The sequence below is a fragment of the Rhinoderma darwinii genome, chromosome 2, assembly GCF_050947455.1.
Source record: "Rhinoderma darwinii isolate aRhiDar2 chromosome 2, aRhiDar2.hap1, whole genome shotgun sequence".
NCBI classification, from domain to species: Eukaryota; Metazoa; Chordata; class Amphibia; order Anura; family Rhinodermatidae; genus Rhinoderma; species Rhinoderma darwinii.
Genome location: NC_134688.1, coordinates 53,666,774 through 53,673,829, shown reverse-complemented (window position 1 = coordinate 53,673,829; position 7,056 = coordinate 53,666,774). Strand labels below are relative to the sequence as shown.

Genomic DNA, 7,056 nt, shown 5'->3' with positions numbered 1-7,056 from the left:
CGTCTGGCCGTGAAAGCGGCCAAAAATAGGACATGTTCTATTTTTTGACGGCCAATATTCACGGGTGGTTAAAAAAAGGCTGTGTGAATATACCCATAGAACATCATTGTTCTGAAAGCGGAAGTTTTTTACTGTTGTGTGAATGTAGCCTAAAACGAAATTCAATAAAATGTATCCTTTATTAGTTCAGATGTTGCCGTCTTTACCTTGACTTTTAACGCATTAAATAAACAATCCCTTATCTTGACTTTTTCAATGGCTTTTGTTGTGTGATATCACGCTGCAAAAAATGATATTTTATTTCACATATAGCGAAAAGTAGTAATCCAAAAATAGGTTTTTAACGTTTCGGTCTATACATTCAACCTTCTTTAGACACGGATATGCGGCGCTTGTGACCTCGGTCGCTGTTGGGTAATGGCGCCATTATTTTTGGATTACTACTTTTCGCTATATGTGAAATCAAATATCACTTATTGCATAATACGTTGGAGTGCTGAGTTCCCATTTTTTACACATTGGCGTGGAAGCCTACTCACGCACACTTGAAACACGGAGTGCTGCGGGATCAAGAAAGTATCACGCTGCAACAAGTTATCAGAGTCAAGTTAAAGATGGCTACATCTGTATTACAGTATAAAATACATCTAGTAACAGATTACACGTTTCATACATTACATGTTCTTAGTCATAGCCCCTATAACCACACATGTATCTTTCTTCCATGTTTATAAACAGCAGTCCCATGTAACGCCTATATCCAGTGTATGCACAGACAGTCTATCCAGGCAGTAGGAGATAATTAGATGATGTAACAGATACTGCAGCCGCTTATGATGTCACTGATGATGTCATAGACAGTACTAGCCGTTAGGTTCTATGTGCAGCTGGATTACATATTTTTTACAATTTCTGCCAATGACGTCTGGACTGGGACTGTGATTGACTGTGTGATTGACAGGTAAGATGCAGCATTTTATCATTAATTCTACATGTTACTGGACACATGAAATATATACGCTCTAGAATTCTCATATAAGGCCAGATTCACACTGGACATTACTGCAGCAATTTCTAACCACACCAACACCTCACCACAACTATATGATTGTAGAAGGATTTTTTTCTGGTGATTGTCGGGGGTTGTTTTTTTTTTTTAGACAAACAGTTCAAGTTCCAGTAAAATGTTTCTATTAATGCAAGTAACAACTGAACATTTTACATTCAGATTACAATGCTTCATATTTTCTCATTAAAGTTACAACTCAGTACATCAGAGTATGTTCACACAGCCTATTTTCAGCCGTTTTCCTGGCCGTAAACACCCCGAAAAACAGCCGAAAATACGGAGGCTGGACGCCTCCAAACATCTGCCCATTGATTTCAATGGGAAAAACTGTTTTTTTTTTTCCGATGGTGCATTTTACGTGGGCGTTTGATAAAGCGGCGCATAAAAAACACCCTGTAAAAAGAAGTGCATTTCACTCCTTCGGCCGTTTTTGGAGCCGTTTTTCATTGTCTCAATAGAAAAACAGCTTCAAGAACGTTGGTAAAAACGCCTCAAAAAATGTTTGTGGTTTAAAAAATGGCTGAAAATCAGAGTCTGTTTTCCCTTGAAAAGAGCTCTGTATTTTAGAGACGTTTTTTAGTTAAGTGTGTGAACATACCCTTACCATTGTCTGAGAATTGCAGCTGTCAGTAATGTGGAATGTGACTTCTCAGTCGTTTTCAATATGATGTCTAATTTAATTTAATTAAATAGTCTTAAAAAGCTACCGTATATTATCCTAATAAGGCTCAGCAGTAGCCAGGGCCGGCCTTAGGGGTGTGCGACCTGTGCCATTACATAGGGCGCATCCCTCCAGCAGGTGGAACGGGGCGCTGCGCTGGCTCCCTTCCACTGCTTGTGTTTTAGAAGCGGCCGGGCAACTCAGCATCTGCCTTTCCGCCCAGGTGCTTCTCTCACTGACATCGCGTTTCTAGCAGCGAAAATCGGGATTCCTCTAGGAGATGGGGGCATTGGGGATTGGCATTTGTAAATTGCCCATATTGTGACCCCCCCTAATGTCAGTCATGGACACCTGGGCCTGGGTGTGACTGCAACCTCTTCACCCCTATAGTTATGTTCCCTGGGTTTACACTAACATTACAAAATGTTTTCAATGTCTGACTCGTCCTGTGATAGAAAATGAAAGGTGTGAAAGTAAATATATTATTATTCATTATGGATATGGGGTTATTTTATGTTTATTCCATTATGTATTTTACAGACATTTATGACATCTGAATATGTGGCACCAGTGACAGCCGACATGCTAGGACATACACTGTATATATGTAAGTATTATAGCAAATGACAACCTATAGAAATTCTATAATCTGATGTCATCCAGAATGTTCCTATAGAGACACATGACAAGACTGTGGGAACAAATTCCCCAATGTTGTTCATCCAGGGCCTGTCTTAGGGGTGTGCGAACTGTGCGGTTACACTGGGTGCATCACCTGTCACTAATGAATGGGGCGCCACTGGTCTTGATGTCTGGGGCACCCATTGCTTGAACACTCAATCCCACTCTTCATGTAAAAAAAAGTAAAGGGCACTTGGTCAGGATGCAGATGCAATTCCTTGATAATGGATTACATTACAGTGTGGCAGACAATACTTGTCTGGCAGTGTTATTTGGGCACTGTATGATTGCAGTATTTGAGTACTATATTCTACGCCATAAAGCTGAATTCAGACGCTGCAGATTTGCTGCGCGGCAAAATTCACAAGTGTTACAGGTGAATAGTTACAGTCTCAAAAACTCATCCACATGTAGCAAAAGTAAACGCTGGGAATTTTGCTGCAGCTTTATATTATTATTATTATAGAAATGCTCCATAAAGAAGATATTATGGTATTAGTAATATATAAGGGACTTGTTATTTATGTAATTTTCTAATACACATTTGGCTTATGGGGGAGCACACAGCGCACACAGAGTGTCTACATTACCAGTACTTCAGTCTGTGCGCCACCATACAGGTCCGTCCACATGAAGTTGCTGTGTACATGAGCCCTAATGTACATTTCCTTCATTGTTGGGTGGTCTATACTGAGCGCAACGGCTTCCTTTGCTGCATTATCTCATTGTAGCCTTGGCCGTTTAATAGCTCCCTCGATCGCCCTGTCATTGCATGGCGTTTATTTTCTTTTCGCTATCGGCGATGTATGCTTGGCCGCCTGTAGCTCCCCCTTGTTACTAACGATGCGTTCTGCATCTGTTCCATTGGCTGCGTAGTTACCAGGGAGCCGACCTGTGGGTGGGCGTCGCTGGTTGACGTCTTACTCTCCCATTGGTTCGGCTCGGCGTTACTCAATGCCTGGGAGGCGGGGCCTGGGCTTTAAAGCTTCCTAGTTTCCTCGGTGCGCGCTAGACCGCTATCAGTGTCTCGTATGCGCCGCTATACAATTTGAACAGCTGAATATCAGCTGACCGGCACTTCGTGAATAAATCCGAGAATTATCAGGCAACTTGTACCCCTGAGGACGCTCCCCTAATGTGGTGCAGAAACGCGTTGGGAAGTGTGCCTGTGAATCTGTGGCAATCAGACTTTACTAATATTTGCCAGCACATTTAAAGAGCGGCTGTGGGAAATTTACATCTGACTTTTTAGGCACTTGTCAATGAGCGCATGCTGATTGTCTATCTCACACACTCTTTACTGTGCGTTCCTGATCTGGTTGCCAACGCCTGTACTTGGATCTTTTGGCACTCTGTGCCCTACTATATTTTAATAATAAATTATCAATAAATAATAATTTTAAACGTTTATACAGGCAGAACATTTGTATTCTAACAATTTAAACGTATACCTATACATCACCTATTTTGGACTTATCCTTCATTGTTGGGTGGTCTATACTGAGCACACGTCTGTCTGGAGAAATAAAACTACACAATTATTGTTTTTTCCAGAACACCTTAAGATCGGCTGCCTGCTCCAAGGGGGACTCTCTGAAGCAATATTTCATCTATGCAAGGTGCGTCTCTTATTAGTTACTATATGCAGTATCCACCAATACCCTCCACAGTTAGAATGACACTTTTTGTATGTCCTGGGTCAGAATGCCCCTTTTGTATGGCCCCTCAGTAATGAAGCCCCCTTTTCTAAGCCCCGACTCAGTCCTTTTATCCCCGATATTAATAGTGCCCCCTTTGCTCCTATAAAATAAAAAATTATACTCACCTAATAGACGACCAACCGGGTCAGACATTTCGCTTCCTCCCTGTGCCGTTATTGTTTGTCCAATTTCAGGGGCGGATGGAGCCCCAGAGCTGTGGGCCACCCCAAATCCCTGGACCCCAGCCGGTCATCCTATTTACCCCTTTGGTAATTTTACACTGGTTGGGGACTGGACTCTGTTCTAGATAGAAATGTTGCCATTGATTGAGATTTGTCCTAATACATTGTCTTTCTTTCTCCTAGAATTAATTCCTCATAAGAGTTAATGATAACCACACGTCCCAGGAGGGCAGATCAAAGATTAAGCAGAGCCCTCCACATCACATCACATAACGTTCTACATTCAGTCGGATGTATTCAGTAGGAGAGTCCAAGGTGAGTGTATTTTATTAACTGCATCTCTAAATGATCACATAGTGTGTATTACTGGTCAATACTGAAGAGGGCACTACCACCATAGATGGCCTGGGCACCCTCAACTTACACTGCCGATTCGGCATTTAGGGCCCAAACCTATAATATAAAAAAACAGAAAGATACAATCCCTAGTTTATTGACTGGGTGATGTTATTTGGGCACTGTGTGATTAAATTATTTGGACACTACATGGTGCATCATAAGGGGGAGGACGTCACAGATACTGCACATGTCACCAATAAAACTAAGGCCGGCCCTGGATGTGACACAATAGCTGCCACTTGACATGCCATCCACACGGACATGACCGCTGTGGCCTAGCAACTAAAGACAACAGAACCACCAGCGCAGGAGCCACAGGGAATTTAAAAAATGAGTAGGGACAATTTGTTATTTTTAGCCATATGCGGCTTAGACTAAGGTTTATGAAACTGTCAGAGAACCCCTTTAATAATTATTTTGTCTGTTGAATCCAGAAATCCAATTTACCATTTTCTACTCTCTCTACTCCAGTCCAAAAGACTCCACAAAAGACAAATTAGAAGTTTTCCATTAAGGATAAGATTATATAGAAGAATAACAATAAGCTCCTGGTCCCTGATACAAAATCTATACCAGGGTCCTCCAACTATTATGTGCCATTATACTGCTGGTGTTATTTTTGTGGCAGAGGGGCATTGGACTCGCCCTGTGATAGAAAATTAAATGTGTGAAAGTAAATATATTATTATTCATTATAGATATGGGGTTATTTTATGTATGTGCATTAAACCCATTATGTATTTTACAGACATTTATAACATCTGAATATGTGGCACCAGTGACAGCCGACATGCTAGGAGATCCACTGTATATATGTAAGTATTATAGCAAATAACAACCTATAGAAATTCTATAATGTGATGTCATCCAGAGTGTTCCTATAGAGACACATGACAAGACTGTGGGAACAATCTCCCTGATGTTTTCAATAGGCTGAACATATATTTGTTGATATGATGAACCATACTAAGCGCACGTCATAATATCTTCACAGTTTATACTTTTTGTTCCAGAATTTCTTGAGATCGGCTGCCTACTGCCAGGGGGACTCTCTGAAGTAATATTTCATCTATATGCGGTATATCCATCATTAGTTACTTTATACAGTATCCACCAGTAGCTCTGTACATTGAAAAAGTAATGAGCGGGCAAAATGCCAAGAAAGGCGTAGCAGTGGGGAACCTTGGATAGTTGGTAGGAATAGGCATAATGTAAGTTAGGGGTATCTTTGTCCAAAATGCTGGCCACATGGCTCGGTTTGGGACTGAACGTAGGTGTAAGGTAATTGGGTGAGGGAGTGTAGGGGGATTTTAGACAGCTTTGGTCTGCCAAGAACATTTGCGATGTGTCAAGGCCTGGATGCAATAGACAAGGACTTAAGTGAGTTTCATTACACAGTCATAATCTGCAGGCATAGGTGATAATGGACACTGGCAGAATGTTTTTATATTTACAGCACTCAAACGGAAAGCAATGGAAGGTGCCAGGATATTGCCACGTATAGAGCCCCCACAAGTCATGCAGCACAAGGACCTGGACTTGGGGTGTACTGGATTGTTTGGAGCAAATGGCATCAAGGAAGCAAGGCAGGTATCCTCAATGGTATCATTCTAGCAAAAATTTGAGGGAACATGGCACGATGATGGGCCAAGTGCCAGGATCCTTGCGCAGGGATCCAGGGTCGATGAAGGCAGCAATATCCCAGTAGGGCCTCATAATCTCAACATGGGAGAGGGACACCTTGGGGTTGCCAAAATGTTTAGAACACGGGGTACTGGCACAATGTTTGGAATTACAGGAGCAGCGCATCTGGATGTAAAGAGAAGCAGAAGAAGGCAACAGTAGCTGGTTGAGTCTGATTCTGATCTGTCAGATGATAATAAGTGGTCTGATGTTGGGGATAGATGGGCTAATGGGCAAGACGTTTAAGATACTGAAAAAAATGTTTACGCAGGATAAAGTAAAAAGGTAAAAGCGAGGAGGCGTGATACCGAAAGCCAATCCTTTACTGGAAAGAGGGGGTAAAGTTTGGGGCCAGGAAACATGTTTGTTGATTTCTACCTACACACACTTGTCCCAGGAAATGTTGGGAAACATAAGGGAGGAAAGGCTTGTCTAGTTTTTGTGATGTCTATGGAAGATTTTGTTTAGTATTGCAGTGTTATGGTGGTGGAGCAGGACCCCCTTATTGATCAGGTGCCAATAAAAAGGGATGGTGCCTGTGAAGCAGGCTGGTAAGTATAAAAAAAATACATCTGTCGCATCTAAAGGAGGCATCAGTAAACGATGAAATAGACAAGGAGTTGAGTGAGTTGCATCATTAAAGCAGAATCTGCAGGCACGGATGACAATGGATACTTGCAG

At 41.9% G+C, this 7,056-nt stretch overlaps 1 long non-coding RNA gene across 1 annotated transcript; it reads left to right on the top strand.

The window, feature by feature from the left end:
• Window positions 1-917: 917 nt before the first annotated feature.
• Window positions 918-4,602, top strand: LOC142740550 (uncharacterized). The gene is made up of 4 exons (XR_012880768.1): window positions 918-961; window positions 2,271-2,337; window positions 3,966-4,030; window positions 4,477-4,602. It is a non-coding gene; the product is annotated as an uncharacterized LOC142740550 (long non-coding RNA).
• The last annotated feature ends 2,454 nt before the right edge of the window (window positions 4,603-7,056 follow it).